Consider the following 23,305-nt stretch of genomic DNA (forward strand, 5'->3'; position numbering starts at 1 on the left):
TGGAGCAGCCGGGACTAGAACCAGTGCCCATATGGGATGCTTGCACTACAGGCGGAGGATTAACCTACTGTACCACAGTGCTGGCCTCACAATATTTCTTCACTTGTGACATTTCACCAGTATTCCAGATGGTTTTCAATGTAGATGGCAAGACATAGTGGGTTTGGATTCCCAGAGGCAAGCCTTCTAGACTTGGGAATAGAACCTAGAAGTGCTGAATTGTACTCGGATATTGGTATCTATGGGTGTATATTCCCAATGAGGGGCTGGGGGAGGTGAGGAAGTTGTGCAGGGCATGAAGGCAGAGGAGTGGCTGGAGAGAAGATGGGTTGGTGTTTAGGAAACAGTGAGCCATATATGCTTCTTATGCAGCAACTGCTTATGAGGCCGTGGGCCATGCAGCCCCACATCCTGGCCATCAGGGAAGGTTGTCAGGCAGGCTTCAGGAGACACAAATGATGAGCCATCCACTCAGTATCTTCTTGTGGTCAGGGATGCTGTCAAAAGTCACTCTAAAGTGGTAAATGATATATGTCTACAATTTTTATTTATCAACCAAATTTTTAGAAATACAGTTTCCTTTAGGAAGGTAAAACATTCACTATAAAGAAAATGAAACGGTAAGGGCTCACTCTTCTACTTAGCTTTTATAAGCAGGTATAATACAAAGAGTCGAGTTTATCCATGTTCACATTATTGAACTTGGCTGTCCGTCAAGCACAGCACAGGACAGAGCGTGTTTGCTGGAGTTCTCCGGTGTAAGGCGCGTTGTGCCCAGCTTGAGCAGTTGTGGGGGAATGCATGCCAGGCCACGGCCATTGCTCATGCCTTCAAGCTGCTCTGCCATCATCCTTCGGCCTCATTACATCATCGCCAGCACCAGGAGCGAGTTCACTAAGAACACACAGAGCAGGGGCCAGAGTTTGGTTCTGGCTAAGGCACTGTCTGGGATGCCCAGATCCCATACTGCTGGAGTGCCTGGGTTCGAGTCCTGGCTCTGCTTTTGATTCCAGCTTCCTGCTGATGTGCACCTTGGGAAGCAGCAGGTGATGCCTGAAGTGGCTGGGTCCTTACCAGCTATGTGGGAGACCCGGATGTAGTTTCTGGCTCCAGCATAGAGCCCAGCCCTGGCTATTGCTGCTGTGGGAAAGTCTGTCTCTCTCTCTCTCAAATAAAAAATAAATGAATACATTTTAAAAGAGCCACACAGAGTGGAAGTGGGTAGCCACTTAAGAGAAAGGTGCCAGTATCAGCTCATTATGTGTCCATTTCAAATCAATGGCGTCCAGTCTGGGTAAAATACCAAACACAAAGAATGTGAATATGAAGGGCACGATCACTGTGTTGCCTGTGGATTCCAGTTTTCCCAGGCTGCTTCGCCCTTTTACTCCCAGTCGCTGCTGCCAGGACAAGTTGTCCAACAGGATGCCATATCTCTGAATCTCAGGGCTACCTGGGTGCGGTCGCTGGGTTCTGCCCGCCCCATGGTTTGTCAGTCTGTGACTGAGGACTACTTCTAGTATACACAGTGTCCCAGTACCCTTCAAGAATCCTGGGTTCAAATGAGGACTCATTAGCTTCACCACAAGCCATCCTTGCAGAAGTTGACCATTGTGGAAACAGGAAATACATTAGACCAGGAAAGAAGATCTTGGTATTAGAAATTCAAAAATCGGGGGCCGGTGCTGTGGCGCAGTGGGTTAAAGCCCCGGCCTGAGGTGCTGGCGTCCCATATGGGCGCTGGTTCTAGTCCCGTCTGCTCCTCTTTGGATCCGGCTCTCTGCTATGGCCTGAGAAAGCAGTAGAGGATGGCCCAAGTCCTTGGGCCCCTGTACCCTCATGGGAGACCCGGAGGAAGCTCCTGGCTCCTGGCTTTGGATCGGCACAGCTCCAGCCATTGTGGCCATCTGGGGAATGAACCAGCGGATGGAAGACCTGTCTCTCTGTCTCTATCTCACTTTGTAACTCTGTTTTTCAAATAAATAAATCTTCAAAAAAAAAAGAAATTCAAAAATCATAAAAATAAAACAATATTGTAGAAGGACACCCAGCTAGTGAAAAAAAAAAAAAAAGAAAGAAATTCAGCCTTGGATCTTCTGACTCCATATGGCCTTGTTCAGATACTGTACGTGCAGTGGTGATCACAGGTCCTCTAAGGTAATCTGCAATAGCTCAGTGAGAAGCCCAGTCCCGTCTCACAACAAATCTTGTTGTTTTTGTGTCTCTCTTTAAAATTTTAGGCAGTCAGGGTATTATAGTGGCACTTCCAAATGTCAAAATCTAATTTTAAATCTTAACCATGAAATGTCTCCATACTAGTGTTTTGGATGACTTAATGAGTGGCCCCATTTACAGGACGAAAGGTTATAATCTGAATTTATGAACTATAAAGAAAGTACGATTGCGCCGACTGACTAATGAGCTTTTTAATGATGAGAAATAGATAAAGCTGTAAAATGCAGAATGCTTACCAAGGACCTCAGACAATAGCAAAGTGGAGCAATTTAGAAGTACTTACCAGTGCTACTGCTGTGACAGTGAGAAGTGAACTATTTTCTTTCATTTTAAAGCACTGCTTTTCATACATGGGAGTAATTTCTATATTTTCTTAACGAAAATTAAATGCCCTGGCATAATCCTCTTTTCAATAGAGTTCAAAATATAAATAACCTATTGATACCACTTGTGGTAAAGCTAGAGAAAATGCCCCTACAAAGCAGGTAAATATCTGAGCATCAACACGGAGAGGTGGCACCCAGGGTTTGGGCGAGACCTCACTCAGGGAGGCCTATCCTTGGGTGGCAGGGCTCCAGCCGGGCTGACACAGGCTCCCACCTCAGATGTTTCCTAGAAAGCCTGGACTCTGCTTGTGGTTGCCTTTGCCTCTGTGCTCTGGGGCATGACAAGGAATGAGAAATTACCACTTTCACTTGCACGGGGCCCCCAGAGCCTGACCTGGAGACGCCTCTGTGATGTGGCACCAGCATGGAGCAGATGAGCTGTGTCTGAACACCTAAGCCCACAGCCAGCCATTGGGATGGGAACCCATCCTCCTCTGTTGTAAAATTCTGGTGTCATGTCACAGTGGGTGAAGCTGTCAGTGGTGACACCAGCATCCTATATCAGAGCGCCAGTTTGAGTCCTGGCTGCTCCACTTCCAATCCACCTCCCTATGAAAGCACCTGGGAAGGCAGCAAAAGATAGCTCATGCACCTGGGGACCCTGCCACCCATGTAGGAGACGTGGATGGCATTCCAGGCTCCTGGTGTCAGCCTGGCCCAGCCCTGGCCATATGGGGAATGAACCAGTGCATGGATGGAAGATTCATTTTCTCTGTTGTCTGTTTCTGTCTCTCTCTCTCTCCTGTCACTTTGCTTTTCAAATAAATAAATAAATCTTTAAAAATAAAAAATTAGGGGCCAACATTGTAGTGCAGTGGATTAAGCTGCCACCTCCAGTGCAGGTGTCCCATATGGGCGCCAGTTCAAGTCCTGGCTGCTCCACTTCTGATCCAACTCCCTGCTAATGCGCCTGGAAAAAGCAGCGGCAGTTGGCTGAAGTACCTGGACCCCTGCTGTCCATGTGGGAAACTCAGATGGATTTCTAAGGTCCTGGCTTCAACCTGGCTCAGCCCAGCTGTTGCAGCCATTTGGGGAATAAACCTGTGGATGGAAAATCTCTCTCTCCCCTCCCTCTTTCTCTTTCTCCCTCTCTGCATCTCTGCCTTTCAAATAAGTTAATACATCTTTTAAAACATTAAAAATAGAAAATTATAAATTCCAAGTCTAAATTTACATTACTAGGGATAAATGAAAGGCTGGAATATGCTGACTTGATGTGGTTTTGGTTTTTCTTTATAGTAGTTTTTAATGAAAGTTATATATATGATTACTTTATTTCTCATTTTATTTGAAAGGCAGAGAGAGAGAAAAATCTCCTGTCCTCTGGTTTTCTCCCCAATGCCAGGAAGAGCCAAGGCTAGATCAGGCTGAAGCCAGGAGCCTAGAACTCAATACAGGTCTCCCATGTGGGTGGCAGGAACCCAAGGACGTGAACTATCATCTACTGTCTTCCAGGCTGCGCATTCACGGGAAGCTGGAACCCGAAACGGAGCCAGGACTCAGACCCAGGCACTCCAACGTGGGATGCTGGGATGCCAAGCAGTATCTTCGCACTGTGCCAGGTACCTGGCCTGGTGGGCATTGTTACTAATAAGGAATTAGCTTGAGCTGGTCTTTTCCTTCCCAGGAAATAAACTTTCCATCTGATTAATTTCTCTTTCTCAGACAAGAGGGACACCCTGGTGGGGCGGGCGGTGGGGGGGGGGGAGTTGGCGTCCTTACTTTTTGACACCAACCACAAACCCATGGCTCTGGCGGGTTCCCTCCTCTGTGGTTACCAGGAGAGGCGGCAGTGGAAGGAGTGGGGCTGTGCATCCTGGAACAATCAGGTGTGGTGATGAGTGCATCACATCTGGAGCGGAGTCCCAGTTCTGCAGCTTCCTGGTGGACAACTTCAGGCACTTTGTTTTACTTCCCTAAGTTTTGCTTCCTGTATCTCTTGGGTGGATTAAACAGAAGCAGGAGCAACTCAGAATTCATCCAAGAGTCAGGGCAGAGTGGCTGTCAGGACAGACGCCCTGAGCCAGGTACCCTTGGGTGCTGACTTGCCTGGGGCATCTTTTGTGCTTGTGTTTCTGGCTCCCCTCCTCCATCCTGTCAGTCTCTCATCCCTCCTCCTCACCTCTTCACTCCCTCTCATTTCTTTACGTCTCTTCTAATCCTCTTTAATTTCAAAACAAATCACCTTTATTTTGCTGGCACAGTTTTTATTTGCTCCTTCGAGTTTAGTGCAAATTATTTGGCCAGTGAGACATAAGTCATCTCGTGTCACTTAACTATAATCTGCATTTGGGTTGACTTGCTTTTTACAATAGTCATTTAGGATTTACAGGTAAAATGCAGAGCCACCAGGTAAATCTGAATTTCAGATAACCAAGAAATCATTTTTGTGTGTGTCTAAGTATGTTCCATGCAATATTTATATGTTTATTTACAATATATGTCAATTCTAGTTAGCCAAATGTGAGCTAAAGTTTTCCGTGATAACATTTTGGCTTTTTCACGTTTACAGTTTACCCATCCCCAGAAAGATTTTATGCATTAAACTGTTTGTCTTCGATGAGCCTTGTCATCAAACTCTTCTAATGCAAAGAAGCACAGGATTTTGCTTGTTCCCTTTTGCTTTTTGCCAGGCTCTCCTCTCTCCCTGTGTCATGGTATATGGGCTTGTGTGATAAACATCTAGGAATTGCATAGGTGGGCCAGGGGGAAGGTGTAGAGGCAAATAGGCCCCATGACACTGACAATGGTTGTAACGTGTTGTGGCTCACATGCAGGCTGCCACCACCTGCTCCCATCCAAGGCTCACTTTTCCTCCCTCTGCCCTTCCTGGGGCAATGATAACAGGCTGCTACCGCAGGGGGCAGAATCCCTAAGTTTGTGGACAGAGAGGGGGATCCACAAATTTGGATGGGAAAAGAATTTTATCTTTATTTTCCTAACTTCTTTCAGTTGTGGATTCAAACAACAAAGACAATTGTTATTCATACCTGTGATGGTGTCACCAAAGTGAATCACAGGTTTTTCAATGATTTATTTATAGATATTCAAAGTTTAGTTAGTTGTTGTTACTTCAGAATGATAGGAGTTGCAAGATCCGTCCATGTGCTTTGCTGTTCAAGGCCATAAATTCATTAATAACAGATACTAATAAAGACCTTGCTGAATCTAGATTTGTTTTGAAATATTTCAATAACTTTATTTCAATATAATGGGATTTCTAGGCATTGGATTTTAAGTCTTTAAAAATATTATTCTGAGAAGGAGCCCACAGGGTTCAGCCGATTGCCCAAGGATTCCATTGCATACACACAAAACATTGAGCCCTAGACCAAAGGACGACCTGAGCTCGTGACACATAATTGACTTTCTCAAATCAACTATCTGCAAAGCAAAATAAGTCTAACTCCCCTGATTTTTCTTGGAAATGCATATTTGAGAGTGCAGGCTGCTCTGTCCTGATGTCCATGTTCTCTTTACTGTTCCTCTCCACCTGTTTTACCTTCTTAGGTTTTTGGTTTGGTTTGGTTTTGAGGAGGTGTGGATTTCTGGAGGAGAAGTACAAAGGCATTCGGGAGGTCCATGGGAGTACAATTGGTAAAAGAAAAAGAACTGAGACCAAAGCCCAAGTTTCAAGTCCTCGGCAATGAGCATCCTTGCACAGTCCAGCGTAGTGGCAAGCAGTGTTAACGAACAATATAAGATACATAAATAGATCGGGTTATACAGCAAAGATAGAGGCTCTTTTTCCCCTTCTAAGTGTAGATGCAATCCCTGGGTGTTTACTACTTTGCAAATTCATTGGAGGAAAAGTCCCTTCAAAAACCGCATTGGTGAGGTTGGAGCTCAGGAAAACACTGGCTCAAGCTTAAGGGGGGAGGTAACTGACAGAGAGGGAATCTTTCCCTAGCCACACCCCTTTGTTATTTGGGAGCTTCCAGGGGCCCTGGGAAGGTCGTCGGGAGGCAAGGGGCCTTGAGACGGGGCTGCGAGCTGGGAAATGGGTAGCTTGCTGGGTGGGAAGTGGGGGTGCCTGATCCTGGCTTGGGCGGGCGGAGGGGAGACTTGAATGAATGCGTGGGGGGTGGACCGGGAGAATAAAGCCGCGAAGGGCCCAGTCTCATTAAAGAATCCATTTCCCATTTTCAGCAGTTTGCTACATTAACAAGCTGAGCCGGGAAAGGATTAGATCCGCTAAGTGAGTGCCTGTTCTGTGCACCATTGCAAAACACATTTCAGAAAGCAGTGGATTCGCCCTAAATGAATATCTGCTGGAGGAGCAAAGCCCTAGGAAAACAAAGGGGCACGCCAGGGGAAGCTAATAATTCCTGCTGTGCTTTGAGGGCAATGAAATGACTGTAACCCTGAGAACTTTTTCTCCCTGCCCTGCAGTTGGTATAAACACAACAGCCATTTTGATGATCATATCGACACCTCAGCAACAAGTGCTTCCCAGGTGCCAACAAAATGTCACTTTCCAAAGGGTTAAATGAACCACAAGGCCCCAACCTCACATATTCTTTTTCTGCACACATTTCGTATGCATTCCTATTAAGCAAAACAATGGCCATAGATTCATATCCTGTTCACAAATAATCGAATGATACAAGAACAAATCTACCACCAGCTGCTTCGTCCCATGCTCTGCTTTGACTGGGAGGAGAAAGCCAAGTTGCGAGCTCGGTCTGCCCTGACTCAGGCCTTAACTTGCGAGTCCTGCTATTCTAACCCTTTCTCTTGATCTGCTTTTCACAGCACACAGCGCGGAACAGCAGGGAAGTTGCTTAGAAAAGGGCCACCCACTTGTCTATTATTCCTTCCTCGCCTGTGACATGACACAAGAACAAAGTAGACATTAACCGCTACATTAAACCCAGAAAGAAAGTAATCAGTAACCTGTTATTCCCTTAATAAAGGGAAACACATGCAGTGTGAAATCCAGAAGACTAATCAATAGCTGCGGACAATGCAATGTGCCAAACAAATTGCAAATCAATTAGAATCCTTGTTTTCTTTGAAATGGTTCACTGTATCTAAAGCAATTACTCCTTCATTAGACCTAATTTAACAGCATGCCTGCCTTGGCGACAACTGGCAGAGTCTGGCTATCAAATGGAAGAATGGCAGCTTACTTCTGTCTGTCTGTGAGTTTAGCACCAATCAAAAAAAATTGAATTCCTTTATATGAGAGAAACTTTTAACGAGTGGGAGGATATCTGTTTTAATTAAAATATCGATACCAAGTGAGGGTCCCCTGCACCCCCACCCCAGGGATTAAAAAAAGGAACAAAAATCTGTAATTTTCAAAACTTTTTTTTCCCTCCTTTATGTACTACCTCCAAGTAGATAAAAATGGCACTTTAAGGATGTAAAGTCCTTTCAGCTCTTCTAGTCTAACACAGTACTTGGTACTTACTTTTAGGACTTTTGAAAAGAGAACATTCCTGGTCCTTATGGAATTTGGAATATTCTTGCAAATGATCAGCAAAGAATGTACTCATTCACTTCATTGTTAAAGCTCTTTGAAAAATAGTTTGATTGAGGTACGATGTATGTGCAGTGAAATTCACCCATTGTAAGTGTATATCTGACGAATCTGTGCAAACATAGACAATTACATAACCACCGCACCTCGGTCCTGGTGCCCCCCTGCCCCCCCCCCCCCCCCCGTCAGGTCCCTCCCCCACGCCGGGCCCCAGCCAGCCCATTCCACTGCGCAGCACAGTTTTCCCATCCTCAGGCGGTCAGGGACCGGAAAAAAATAATTGCAGTATGGGTTTTCTGCCAGACTGGGGAAATGGTGTTGTGCTTGTTGGAGGCAACAAGTGAAGAATTGAGGGAGAAGATGGTAAACTGTCTGGGAAGTGGAGCTGCTTAAAGAGATGAAACCATTTCTGCAAACCAAAGTAAATATTCCTAAACGAACTGAAAACAGTTTCATCACCACAGTCTCAGAGCTTGATGTTCCCTCTGACTTCTCTTTGAGGACAGTCACAGCTACAAGATTTTTTAATTTTCTGAATGGTTCCCCCCACCCCGATTTATGAAAGCAATATATTTTGCTTATTTGAAATGCCAACTTTACAGAATCAAAAGAAGGAAGTAAAGAAGTGTCTTATGCTTCCGCTCTTCTCAATAAGTTTCAAAAGTGCATACAGCTCTGTGTATAAGGATGTTCTTTATGGCACTGTGATGCTATCAGCTCTAGGAGTTGGCGCCTTAAATTAAGTCACCCACGGACCTGCTTGCCTGCCTCCTTCCTTTGCTTCCCTGATAACAGCTTCTGCTCCCTCCCCTCCCCCTAATCCTCCCTCTTCACCTCACATCAAATGGCTTTTTATTCTCCGTATCCTTAGCCTTTCTTCTTTTTTCTTTAGAGCTCAGTGCAGAGCAATTCTTGCACCAAGGGTCCCCATATCTTTTGCAGGCCAACTGCCCCATTTCCCATCTCCCAAACCCTCCAAAGATGTTCTCCCCAAGCTTTCTCATTCGGGTCAATGCGTGCTCCCCCGCCCTGTGCACCCAACTTGCTCTCTGCACCTTGCACTAGGGATGCTGTTGCTTACATTACACTTTGTTACTGTCACTTCGGCTGACCCTCATAGTGTACCCCCATCTATCCATCGGTTATTTCCCGAGCATTCGTTGAAGGTCAGCCTGATTGGCCGGTTCTGGCGATGATGTGTAACTCAGATGAAAAGCATTTGTGATCATGGGGGACGGGAAGAGAAAGCAGTGGAGTTCAGTAGCTTCCTAAAGGTGGTTTACTCTGGCTGTTAGGTTAAGTGAAAGCTGAGGCAAAAGCAAGTGAGAAAGGGCACCTGTCCTTCCCACTTGGTGCACGTTGACCTGGGAGTAGAAAGCGGCTTTGTCGTAGATGCTGCAGCAGCCGCTCTCCCAGGCTTTGGCTGGCGTGCAGGGGTCGTGGGAAGATGCTACAACTCTCTGGAGAATATATATGTAATTTGATTTCGACAAAATCCTTCTCTTTCTCTTGCTACTTGTGCTCTGTGGATTTGTGCATGCCCAGACACTGGTGGGTCTCACCAATTCATGTGCGCTTCCTCCCAGGGCCTTGCCATGACCATAGACAGTTGTCAGTTAACCAGAAGGTGAGCGCTTAGGCCAGGGCCAGGGAAGTTCACCACATGGAAGTCAAGGAAGAAATCAGGGTTGGCCTCCACCTGCCCCCCACCATGGTGAGGACCCTGTAATTAAATGCTGAACAAACTAATGTGAGCTCTTCTAAGGAGAGGAATGTCAAACGCCATAGGAGACAAGGATCTTTGGAGTACCAGGCAGTTCCCCAAGAAATAGAAGTAAATTGAATTGTAAAAGTTCCCACTAGGGAGTCTTGACAGAAAACTCTTCACTCACAATTTTATCTCCTGCTATATTCAGTAGTTAAGTGCTCACAATCTTTGCCTTGTTTGCAGTCATTTAAATGTTGTTTTTCTTTCTTTTCTTTTCTTTTTTTTTGGCAGAGCCGTGTCCCACCAAAGTGAACTATCTGATGGTTCTGGCTCATGTACTTCACATCCCTACTGCACATGGCGTGGAGACCTGATCCTTGCTAATGCACAGATAAAAGCCATAACAGAATGGTGACGGAACAAATACAGCCTGTTCTTCAAAGTAAGCACTGCCCTTTTGTTTGTTCTGCTATAGAAAAAGTGAATAGACGGGTCTTTTGCAAACTTTCAGGGTCCCAACTTTTATCCCCTCCCCCCACTCCTGGGAATAAGCATTTTGATTATTGAATTCTTTTCCCCCTTTCATCTCCTATGAACTATCACTATGATTAATTTCTCCACCATGGGTGAGTGCTTAACGAATACAGTTCTTCATAGCTTGCAGACTTCCTGTTTACCAGCCTCGGGCGGCTCTGCGTCTTGTCCCCGAGTGGTATCATTCAGCTTCAGTTGCTATAGCATTTTCAAGAACCTCTCTGTTCTTGTCATAAATTATCTTTAAGTGAAAAAAGCTCAAAGCAGGGCTGCAGCAAACTGTATCCAATAATGAATTTATAAGCGGTGGAAGAAAACACTTATCTTCCTTATGCTCTTCTCTCATCGATTGTTCCCTGACCCTTCTTTGGGATACAGATGAGCATAACCCTGAAAAATGTTTGTGTTGTCTTTCTTTAACTGGCAGCCTGCAGGCTGCATGATCTAATAAATATTGGCAGAGCCAAATGAAATAATATAGAAGAGCTTCTCTTCTTTAAAGTCCACAGACCAAGAGACTCTTGTCACTTGTTAATATCTCCATCAAACACTGAAGTGTTAACATATGTGATACGACCACGCAATCAAGTAAGGACCGATTTGTTGACTAATTAAACCAACACAACAAGCTCTTTAGCACCTACAAGTGACAAGTTTAGAGCAGGCAAGTGGAAACTCTCAATTGAGCCCCCTTTTATGAGACTATCATGCCAAATTCAATTCTGACTGAGTAGTATTTGAATGTACTTGACTTCCACCATGTGCTGACATGCTTACAATAATTCATCATGGGTGACAATAGCTCGATATTAGAGATTTATGATATATACAAAACAGTTACAAATGAAATGTAGCCCTTGCATGGTCTGCTCTCCTTCCCCACTGCCTATTGATATTATAATTAATGGTCAATTACTTAGGGGAAAGAAAATAGAAAATAGTCATTACTGGTTTCAGTCATCATTGGTTGTTATTGTTGTGGTTTTTTTTTTGGCAGTCCTGAAGGTAAATGAAACCATTTTCACAGTGTTTGGCAGTTGCTTCAAAATAATAAAAGGACATAGAAGCTCGGTGTTCATGACTCATTTTAGGAATGAGGATGAGCTCATCATAATATTTTAAGGGAAATGGAGCATAAATTAAATGGCCTGAGAAGTGGGAAAGCATTGTGAGGTTTATCTGTGCGTGGGTAGCTCATGCATACTCGTAATGTGTGTGTGTGGGTGGGGGCACCCTCCCCCCTCCCATCACACACACGGATGGTTTATATTTGGGATGCAACTTCACCAGTCTATCTGTACGTAAACTCCCATGGCCTGTCATCCGACCTCTCTGTATCCAGGTTGGTGACATCAGGAGCAGAACATTTCCACTGCTTTTGGCGCACAGTTCATCCTTCTCTCATGCTTCACTTTTTTTTTTTTTTTTACGTTTTATGCATATCTTCAAATTTTCTGTATGTAGCCCCAAACCTCTTCTGACGGACTCCATCCTTGACAGCTGAACAATTCTATTTGTAGACGACTAAAAGTTGACTGTATCCATATGCACATAACGCATAGACCTGTAGGAACAGGAGTCGCACTTCTCAATTCCACTGTGTTTGTAAACAAGTCAGACACATTAGCAGCTGTAGAGCCCCAGCTGGAATGCAGAATTAGCAGGGGAAGCTGCATTTCATGGTCACTGAATCTGGAACCGGCCTGGGTCCTGGGTCCAGTTCTAGGTGTTCTGCTTTAGACAAGTCTCGAGTCCTGGGATCAGAGTGTCAAGGAGGTAGCTTGTCTGTCTCCCAGGTGCTAAATGCCATCAGTGTCCCACTAGTGGAAGTGTAGCTCTGGGTCCAAATACTCTGGCTGGGAACAAGGGACAGAACTTGGTAGGACATCAAATAGGTTTTCAGAAAACTAGCAGGCTGACCTCCAGATGCGGCCTGGCCACATGCTGACAATCCCAGGAGCTCTCTGATAGTTGCCCTACCTTTGGTGGGTCAGTAAGTGCTATGGTGTAGATCAAGACGGACTCAGACTGGAGACACACAAGCCTGCACCAGAGCTGTGGCAAACTCCAGGGAGGAGAATGGCTGACTCTGGCTTTGCTGGATTCCTCAGCGATACACACAGGACTGTTCCCCCTGAAAGAAATGATTCTCTAATGTCGCTCCCCGTCTTCGTGGAGGAACGACACAGGACCCTGCGTTGTTCTTTCGTCTGCTCGGCCCTCCCCGGGTTTGCTGCTGGTTCTTCCCGGGTTGGCTACCGTCCCTTCCACCTCCGTGGAAGGGCGGTTCCCCCTGCCACTTTCCCCACTTCCGCAGGAGAGTGGCACACCGCCGGCCGGCTCTCTCGGGGGCTGCACAGGTGTTCCTTCAGATAGATGTTCCCGGTGCATGTTGTCTCTCTCCTCCTTTATAGTCCTCTTCCACCAATCCCAACTCGGCTGCCCACACGCCGAGTACGCTGCTCTCCTCCAATCAGGAGCAGGTCCTGCTGTTTATTGGTTGAACTGGAGGCAGCTGTGTAGAAGCTGTTACTCCCTTCTCAGCACCATATTGTGGGAGAGCAGATGCATAGAATAAGTCTTAATTCCAGTAACTTAGTCTAGTCCGAGTCGCTCCCAGTTGCTCCCCACATCTAATTCTTCCCCTAATCCTTGGCAAAATCTTACTCATTTTGGGTAGACAGTATTATCCAGCGTCACAGGCGATGGTTTTACTTACTACAAGACAATATCGTTACCCAGAAACAGCTTCTTAATGACAGCATTCCCCAAACTAAGATATGCATGCCACTGTTTTTTTAAGGTATGTTCATGAAAATATTCATTTTAATTGTTAGAACTTTATTCTGTACCAGAAAAAGGAATATCAGCATATTATTATTATTTCTTATGATGAGTCAAAGGTAAAAAGCAATAAAAGTGGCTTTTTAAAAATTTATTTGAACGCAGAGTTGGGGGTGGGGAGAGAGATATCTTCCATCTGCTGGTTTATTTCCCAAGTGGCCACAACAGCCAGGGCTGGGCCAGGCCAAAGCCAGGAGCCTGGAATTCCACCCAGCTCTCTCACATTTTACTTGGGACTTAATCTGCTGCCTTCCCAGATGTATTAGCAGGGAGCTGAATTGGGAGTGGAGCAGCCGGGACTCAAAATGATGCTCTTATGGGATGCTGGCATCGAAGGCAGTGGCATAATCTGCTGTGTCACAACATCGACCTCAGGCTACTAATTAGTGAAACTCTATGATGAATCCTTGAATCCTCACTAGAATATAATCACTCTGTACAGTAAATGTCTCAAAATTTCATGTTTTGGCTTCATGTTCCTTCAAGAGAGGGATGTTTGCATTCCAGTTTAGACCCCTAATTTGGATTGCACAAAACTTAATGAGTGTCTGTGTATTATAAGCATGGAAAGGACATTATAATTCTTTCTTTTAAAGTATGCCCTTCATTTTTTTTTTTTGAAAGAAGTATATGCAGTTCAGAGAACTTTGAGTTTAGGAGCTGCTGAGACATTTCAAAGAAAATTTTAGTATGCTTGAAAATATGGTAATTCTCCTTATAAACAGAAATCAAAAAGTTCAGCACAAGATGAGAATGAAATATCAGGTTTTTTATATGTACAGACACGTACATTTTCACTTTTGTTTTTAGATGCAAATTACTGGGAGGAGGGATCTTTCATGCTCAAAAAAACTGAGAGCTTAGATTTTAAAAAAATTCCATTAATTTCCGTTTTCTTTCAAGGTCCAGAGGATTTTTTTTACAGACTGCTGCTGAGATCAGATGGTCTCTAAAGAAATCAAACCAATTTCAATAGAAGAGCTATGCTGTGTTGGGATTTTTCCTATAATCCAATTGCTAAATGATATCAGGGCCACTTTGATTTAAAACAAGAAACATGGGTATCACTGTTCTCAAACCTCTCTGTTCTGGGAAGATCAGCTGGCCAAAAATGTTTCCCTAGACAGAAAGAATACATTTTCCATGATCAAGGAAAATCAACATTAATAAAATAATATCTGTACCAATATAGAATGTTATTTATTTGATGATACCAAACACAGCACTAATGTCCTAAGTGAAAGCCACAGGAGAAAGAATGAAGCGTATGAAACCTATTTCTGTGTTGCTCCTGAAATGTCATTCAACGCCTGAGACCCACAGGTGCTTCGTTAGCCTCTTGACTCAGAGGAACCCGTAACGGTACTCTCTAGATTTGACAGAGAGCGAGGGAACAAGTTCGTGAATAAAGAATGCCATCAGTAAATCTAAATCTAAAAATGTGCTTCTATTGCAAAGGGAGAAGGAAGTTAATTCTTATTATTACACATCCTCCTAGGTAAAAATTTTTAACGGTTTAATCTAGCAGATGCAGCCAAATCTCTTTTATTGACGTGTTGTTGCACTGGTTTACAGATAGAAGAATAAAAGAGAAAGAAATTCTATGTCCCAGGTTGCTCGGTTATAATTTCCACTAATAATCCCTCACCTCCTTCACCTCTCAACTCTTCCCTCCCCTCTGCAATGTATTTAATCAGTCTTGTTGAGAGAAGGCACTTTCTAGAAGGCTCTCAATAGCTGTGATTTGTAATTTTGAAAATGTCTAGATCAGGTTTCACAAATTGGATTTCTTGGAACCCCAGGCATTGGCAATATTAATAGGTGTTCCATGCAAAAGGGTTCTGTGTGAGACTCCAGATGGACAAAAGGCATCCCTAAGATCCCTTTCAGATACAGCGGTTGAAGGAACTGCTTGGGAGGTCTCAGGTTGCCTTTTGCTACAACTCATATTGCCATATTGCCCAGGGAGTCAAACTTAGGATGCCTGGTATGAGAAGTAATTTTATCAGGCCTTCCTCTAGCAGTAAACATTACACAAACAACACATTCTTATTGTACAAGAATATAAAATGCAAATACATTTCTAGCATAAAGCCCATCTATTTCACCATTAAAAATAACTGCCATTGGGATGTTTGTGTTTGTCCAGTTTTTTCTTAAGCACATATGTGCATATCACATACATGTACACACACACTTTAAAATACGATCATATCATATCTGTGGTTTGCAGTCTAAACTTGTTCACTCAATAAGTGTTTTACAATATTATCTTGAATGGTTATGTAATTACCATTCCCTCCCTCTTTTTGGGGGCATTATTGTTTATAACTTATGCCTCACCCAGGTCCCAAAAAGACTTACAGTAAAAGATTTGTATCTTCCATTATTACTGTGAAACTAAAGGAATCAATTTAAGTGGAAAGCTTTCTTTACTAGCTGTCCCAATGATGGAGCATATACGAGGGTAACCTGATCTTTTTTCCCCACAAAAAGGCAACTTTCACTTACTTTCCTCAACAGCATACACATTGCGCAGGTGCATGCCCTCTGTTGGAAACTCTTATGTTCCAGAGAAGTAGCATTTCATAAGTGTTGGCACAATGCTTCAATACTGAGTCAAGTTTTTATCAATAACCAATAGTTATCAGGATTTAATAATAAGATTATAAAGTGATTACAGTGTGGAAAAGCACTGAAGTGCTTACTGGTGAGATGCTGTGCAGTGACTGCCTGGCCTGGCCTGTAGATCTGATAACAGGCACAGGTGTCCAGTCCCATCCCTGAGACACCTATGATGCCAGTTGACAGTCAAGCCACACCTTTTAAAAAATTAATATATTTTCACTTTATTTGGAAAACAGAGGAAGAGAGAGAGAGAAGGCGAGGGGAGGGAGAGTGAGAGTGAGAGAGAAACTATCTTACATCTACTGGCTCACACCCCAAATGAAATGGCACTTAGGCTGGTGCTGCGGCTCACTAGGCTAATCCTCCGCCTTGCGGCGCCAGCACACCGGGTTCTAGTCCCGGTCGGGGCGCCAGATTCTGTCCCGGTTGCCCCTCTTCCAGGCCAGATCTCTGCTGTGGCCGGGGAGTGCAGTGGAGGATGGCCCAAGTGCTTGGGCCCTGCACCCCATGGGAGACCAGGAGAAGTACCTGGCTCCTTCCATCGGATCAGCGTGGTGCGCCAGCCACAGTGCGCTGGCCTTGGTGGCCATTGGAAGGTGAACCAATGGCAAAGGAAGACCTTTCTCTCTGTCTCTCTCACTGTCCACTCTGCCTATCCAAAAAAAAAAAAAAAAAAAAAAAAATGGCACTCAATAGCCAGGCTGAAGCCAGGTGTTAGGATCTCCATTTCCATGGCAGGGACCCAAGTGCTTGAGCTGTCACCAACTCTGTTCCCAGGGTGCGCATTAGCAGGAAGCTGGATCAGAAGCAGAGCTGGGACTTGAACCAAACACCTCCATGTGAGTTGTAGGCATCCTAATCAATGTGTAACTGCTGCACCAAATGCCTGCCCTAAACCATGTTGCTTACCAACATGATCTAACCACAGGAAAAGGTGATAGATAGTCCTTTTTTTTTCAATTTAATTTTAATTTTAATTGATTTTTAACAAATTCATTATGATTTGTAGATACAAATCTAAGAACATAATATTTCCTTCATCCTTTTCTGCCTCCCTCCATCCCATCCTCCTTCCTTCTACCTTTCTTTCTGATGTTTTTTAGTTTTTAGGTAACAAATTTTAAACTTATATTACAGTAAAAAAAGGCTTAATACTTCATGAAATAAAAAGTTTAACAAGTAAAAAGCAAAAAGACCCTAGTTTAGTGGGAATATGGACAATGGCTATAAACAAAATTTGAAAGGAAAAATGGCCATTTCACCCATATACAGTTTTTTGTCAATTAGTCATTCATAATTTCTTTCAATGAAATAAAACCAATGACAATGTAACATCTAAATATTTCCTGTAGGTTTATAAGAGAACAATTAAGTTCATTTAAACTTTAATCCATTTCCTCTCAATAGTATATGCACAGGAATAATTTTATGGAGATTGCAATGCAAATAATTATTCATTACATTTTTTGTAATCTATTAGTTACCACAGATCAGGGAAAACATATGATATTTGTCTTTTTGGGATTGGCTTATTTCACTAAGTATGATGCTTTCCTATTGCATCCATTTTGTTGTGAAAGTCATGACTTCATTCTCTTTTACAACTGACTAATATTCCATACTGTATATATACACCACATTTTCTTTATACAGTCCTTGGCTGATAGACATCTGGGTTGATTCTCTCTCTTAGCTATTGTGAATTCAGCTGCAGTAAACATGGGGTTACAGATAATTCTTTCAGATGCTGATTTCATTTCCTTTGGGTAACTTCCCAGGAGTGTGCTGGGTCATATGGTAGACCTAGTTTCAAATTTCTTTTTTAAGATTTATTCATTTATTTGAAAGTCAGAGTTACACAGGGAGAGGAGAGGAAGAGAGAGAGAGAGAGAGAGAGGTCTTCCATCCGATGGTTCACTCCCCAGATGGCTACAACGGCCAGAGCTGTGCCGATCTGAAGCTAGGAGCCAGGAGCTTCTTCCCAGACTCCCACAGGGGTGCAGGGGCCCAAGGACCTGGGCCATCTTCTAATGCTTTCCAGGGCCATAGCAGAGAGCTGGACAGGAAGTGGAGCAGCCGGGACTAGAACCGGTGCCCATATGGGATGGGCTTTGCTTCAGGCCAGGGCGTTAACCCATCCTGCCACAGCACCAGCCCCAATTTTCAGATTTCTGAGGAACCTCCATACTGTCTTCCACAATAGCTGTACTAGTTTACATTGCTACCAACAGTGGATTAGGCTATCTCTGACATCCTTGCCAGTATTTCTTGTTTGTTGATTTCTATATGAGAGACATTCTAACGGGGGTGAGGTGAAACCTCATTCTGGTTTTGATTTGCATCTCCCTGATGGCTAGTGATCCTGAGCATTTTTTCATGTATCTGTTGGCCATTTGAATTTCCTCATTTGAAAAATGCCTGTTCAAATCCTTTGCCTATTTCTTAACTGGTTTGTTTTCTTTTTTATTATTATTTTTTATTTTTTTATTTGACAGGCGGAGTTAGACAGTGAGATAGAGAGAGAGAAATGTCTTCCTTTTCCCGTTGGTTTACCCCCCAAATGGCCGCTACTGTCAGCGCGCTGTGCCAGTCTGAAGCCAGGAGCCAGGTGTTTCCTCCTGGTCTCCCATGCGGGTGCAGGGCCCAAGCACTTGGGCCATCCTCCACTGCCTTCCCAGGCCACAGCAGAGAGCTGGACTGGAAGAGGAGCAACCAGGACTAGAACCCGGCACCCATATGGAATGTCAGCGCTGCAGGCGGAGGATTAACCAAGTGAGCCATGGCGCTGGCCCCTGGTTTGTTTTCTTGTTGTGTTTCTTGAATTCTTTATAGATTCTGGATATTAATCCTTTATCAGTTGCATAGTTTGTTCATCACTGATACTGGTTTATAGTTATCTTTGTTGTATCTTTTTCTGGTTTTGGATGATGCTGGCCTCATAGAAGGTGATGCTGGCCTCATAGGAGTTTGCGAGGATTCCCTCCCTTTCAATTGTTTTGAATAGTTTGAGAGGAATTGGAATTAGTTCTTTAAAAGTCTGGTAGAATTCCTTAGTGAAGCCATCTGGTCCTGGGCTTTCCTTTGTTGGGATGGTCTTTATTACGATTAAATCTCCATCTTCGTTATTGGTCTGTTTTTGTTTTCGATGTCTTCATGACTCAATTCTGGTAGAATTGTATGTGTACAGGAATCTATCGATTTCTTCTAGATTTTCCAATTTGTTGGCATATGGCTGTTTGTAGTAATTTCTGATGATTCTTTTTATTCTGTAATATGCATTGTTATATCTCTTTTATCTCTGTATTGACTTGGGTCTTCTCTCTTTTTTGTGAGTTAGGCTAATGGTGTATCAATTTGGTTTATTTTTCAAAAAAAAAACTCTTCCTTTCACTGATTTTTTTTTGTATTTTGGTATTTTTTTAACTTTTATTTAATAAATATAAATTTCCAAAGTACAACTTTTGGATTATAGCGGGTTTTCCCCCCATAACCTCCCTCCCACCCACAACCATCCCATTTCCCACTCCCTCTCCCATCCCATTCTTCATCAAGGTTCATTTTCAATTATCTTTATATACAGAAGATCAATTTAGTATATACTAAGTAAAGATTTCAACAGTTTGAACCCACACAGAAACACAAAGTATAAAGTACAATTTGAGTACCAGTTACACCATTAATTCATATAGTAAAACACATTAAGGACAGAGATCCTACATGGGGAGTAAGTGCACAGTGACTTCTGTTGTTGATTTAACAATTGACACTCTTGTTTATGGCATCAGTAATCACCCAAGTCATGAGCTGCGAAGGCTATGAAAGCCTCTTGAGTTTGCTAACTCTGATCTTATTTAGAGAAGGCCATAGTCAAAGCAGAAGTTTTCTCCTCCCTTCAGATAAAGGTACCTCCTTCTTTGATGGCCCATTCTTTCCGCTGGGATCCCACTCACAGGGATCTTTCATTTAGGTCATTTTTTTTTTTTTTTTGCCACAGTGTCTTGGCTTTCCATGCCTGAGATACTCTCATGGGCTTCTTAGCTGGATCTGAATGCCTTAAGGGCTGATTCTGAGGCCAGAGTGCTGTTTAGGACATCTGCCATTCTATAAGTCTGCTGTGTATCCCACTTCCCATGTTGGATTGTTCTCTCATTTTTAATTCTATCGGTTATTATTAGCAGACACTAGTCTTGTTTATGTAATACCTTTGACTCTTAGACCTATCATTATGATCAATTATGAACTGAAACTGATCACTTGGACTAGTGAGATGGCATTGGTACATGCCACCTTGATGGGATTAAATTGGAATCCCCTGGCACGTTTCTAACTCTCCCATTAGGGATAAACCTGATTGAGTGTGTGCCAAACTGTACATCTCCTCCCTCTCTCATTCCCACTCTTATATTTAACAGGTATCACATTTCAGTTAAAAATTTAAACACCTAAGAATAATTGTGTGTTAATTAAATAGTTCAACCAATAGTATTAAGTAGAACAAAAAATACTAAAAGGAATAAAGTAGTAGGTTTTTACTTGACAGTCAGGACAAGGGCTAATCAAGTCATTGTTTCTCATAGTGTCCATTTCACTTCAACAGGTTTCCTTTTTGGTGCTTGGTTAGTTGTCACTGATCAGGGAGAAAATATGATATTTGTCCCTTTGGGACTGGCTTATTTCACTCAGCATGATGTTTTCCAGATTCCTCCATTTTGTTGCAAATGACCGGATTTCATTTTTTTTTACTACTGTATAGTATTCCATAGCTTTGCAAGCTACAGTACACCAGGTTGACATTTTTTTTTTTTTCCTTTTAAAACTTGGACTGTGTCTGTCCATTCTCTCCTAGCCTGTAAGGTTTCTGTTGAGAAATCTGCTGAGTCTAATTCGAGATCCTCTGAAGGTAATCTGGCATTTCTGTCATGTACATTTTAGAATCTTTTCTTCATGTTTTATTGTTGAAAGCTTGACTACAATGTGTCATGGTGAAGATCTTTTGTGGTCACATCTACTAGGAGTTATACATGCTTCCTGTATTTGGATGTCCTTGTTTTTCTACAAATTAGGGAAATTTTCTTTCTTTTTTCTTTTATTTAAAAAAAAATTTTTTTTGACAGGCGGAGTTAGTGAGAGAGAGAGATGGTTCACCCCCCCAAATGGCCACTATGGCTGGCGTGCTTCGCCGATCTGAAGCCAGGAGCCAGGTGCTTCCTCCTGGTCTCCCACGCAGGTGCAGGGCCCAAGGACCTGAGCCATCCTCCACTGCACTCCCGGGCCGCAGCGGAGATCTGGACTGGAAGAGGATCAACCGGACAGAATCCAGCACCCCAACTGGGACTAGAACCTGGGGTGCTGGGGTGCTGGTGCTGCAGGCGGAGGATTAGCCTAGTGAGCCATGGTGCCAGCAGTCTTCACATTCTAATATTAAGATGTTAGTATGTTTCTTTGCAGGAGTCATGTTGTCTTCCTTCTTCTGGATTCTTGTATTTCTGCATTTATTTTTAGCTATTTGTGGAAATACTTGCTGGTTTTCTCCTCTGATGGGTTTTATCTTTGCTCTATGCCTGTGTGGCTAAGTGGAGTGCTTGCTCCGTCAGTGAACACCCAGAGGCATGTGCTGGGCAGAGCCAGGGAACTCTGGTCAGTGCCCAAGAGTGGGGCAAGAATCCAGGGTGACACCCAAATTTGGCATGGTAGATCTCCTCTATTGTCAGCAGGGGAGAGGGTGTCACACCTGTTGGTGTAATCACCATCTCACCTCCTCTCTAAAAAGGTGATCCGTGACTAGGGTTAGCTTACAGTGGGTACAACCCCCAACCATGCTGGCACATGAACTGCACAAAGGATCTGTGTGGTCCTCAATGTGAGCAAGGAACCCTCTCCAGTGACCTACCCCAGGCCATCAGAGAGCTCTGAGCCTCTGACATCAGACACAGTGATTGCCCAGAGACCCATGACCTATTGTGCCGTCATGCAATTCCCATAGTCACAGCATGCAAAGCTCCCACAGTCACGGGGTGCAGAGGATCCTCTCAGACCCAGGAGCCTGCCCCATCCACAGACAGAGCAGGGATGTTTCCAGAGCCAGCTGCCTGTGGGTGCTCCATCTTGGCAGTTTGAGACCCAGAGCCTGTGATATGTTGAGAGGATGGAGTACCTCCACATTCCCACCTGGGTGCCCAGCCACTATCAACCATTTCAGCCAGATTCAGCGTCAGTGGAGAGCATGAATTTTTTCCTCTCTGGTAAAATCCCTTGGTTGCACGAACACATGAGAACCTCCACAGCCTCTACTGGTGTGAAGATGGTACTTTCTCCCCACCAGTTGCCGGGCGCCCTTCTGAGGACATGGGGAGAAAGAAACGTGTTTTTCTTTTGCTGGATTAAGTAGACGTCCTGTCTCCCGCTAGGGCTCCAGGATGGACTCAAAGTCAGTGTGGTCTGCAAGGTTCTCCTTCAGGCAGTATCACCAGTGGCACAGGCGCCACAATCTGCTGTCACCTTACGCTCAGAAGCTGGCGTCTCCTCCAGCCCCTAGCCAGTGGAGGTCCTGTGTGGTGGCCCCACTTGCTGCTCTGTGTCCATACCTTCCACACTACTCCACAGGGCCCCTCTTTCTTCTGTAGAATTTCCTCTGTGAGCTTCTCTCCTGAGAATGTACCTGCTCCAATTTTCTTCTGCTATTTTCCCCTGGACAAAAGCAGCATAGCTTTCCCTATTCAACCCTCCAATAGGTAGTTCTAACCAAAAGCTCAATACATTGGTTGTTTTAAACTTTCTGAAACGGTGACCAGAATTCAGTTGGAAAATATTCCCCTCTCCCTGTCCTCTTGTACTTTTTTGTGGATGATAAGAAATTCTGAGTCTAAATCTAAAGAAACTCACTGACTACACCAACCTACTTCTTAGCACAGGTCCTCCACAAACTGGCTCCAAACTGTGGTTTGAGCTTGACTTTCACTCTTCCTCTTTAATGCACCTGCTACACCAGCTAAGGCAGACTGCTCAGTGTGCCTGCGTCTTCCCCTGCTCGAAGCCGCTGGGAAGCATTCCCATGTCCATGCTTTCATCTGTGGGACCCCATTCACTCAGAATGTCTTTCATGCCCCCACTTGCACCCTGCATCTGTATCCAAATTCTACCTAGTTTTTAAAACTCACCAAAATTCCCATACATTTGCAGTAAATGACCAATGAGGGGTAGGTACTACAAGTATTAAATATTGGGGTATAAAAACATTGATACTCAATGTGTAGCATTAGGTGCTTCACAAGTGCTTTTCCATAAAAATAACTTTACAGTTCTCTACATTGATATAACACTGATATATGTGCCTTTTCTGATCTCTTTTCTGCTTTATTCTTGCTGCTTTATTCTTCCCTTTGCATCCAGGATATAAGCCAAGGTCCTCCCATGGCATAGAAGGCCTTCCATGGTCTGAGTCTCAAACTTGGTCATACAAATGAGCAGAATTACAGTTTACTAAAC

At 43.8% G+C, this 23,305-nt stretch overlaps 1 long non-coding RNA gene across 1 annotated transcript in view; it reads left to right on the plus strand.

Moving 5' to 3' along the window:
• Positions 1 to 23,305, plus strand: part of LOC149123005 (uncharacterized) — a 63,061-nt gene that overhangs the window by 3,442 nt on the left and 36,314 nt on the right. Inside the window, exons 2-3 of the long non-coding RNA XR_016217411.1 lie at positions 4,077 to 4,183; positions 10,106 to 10,256. This is a non-coding gene — a long non-coding RNA (uncharacterized LOC149123005). The remainder of the gene's footprint in view (positions 1 to 4,076; positions 4,184 to 10,105; positions 10,257 to 23,305) is intronic.

The sequence above is a fragment of the Oryctolagus cuniculus genome, chromosome 12, assembly GCF_051225735.1.
Source record: "Oryctolagus cuniculus isolate XC-2025 breed Fujian yellow rabbit chromosome 12, ASM5122573v1, whole genome shotgun sequence".
Lineage (NCBI taxonomy): Eukaryota > Metazoa > Chordata > Mammalia > Lagomorpha > Leporidae > Oryctolagus > Oryctolagus cuniculus.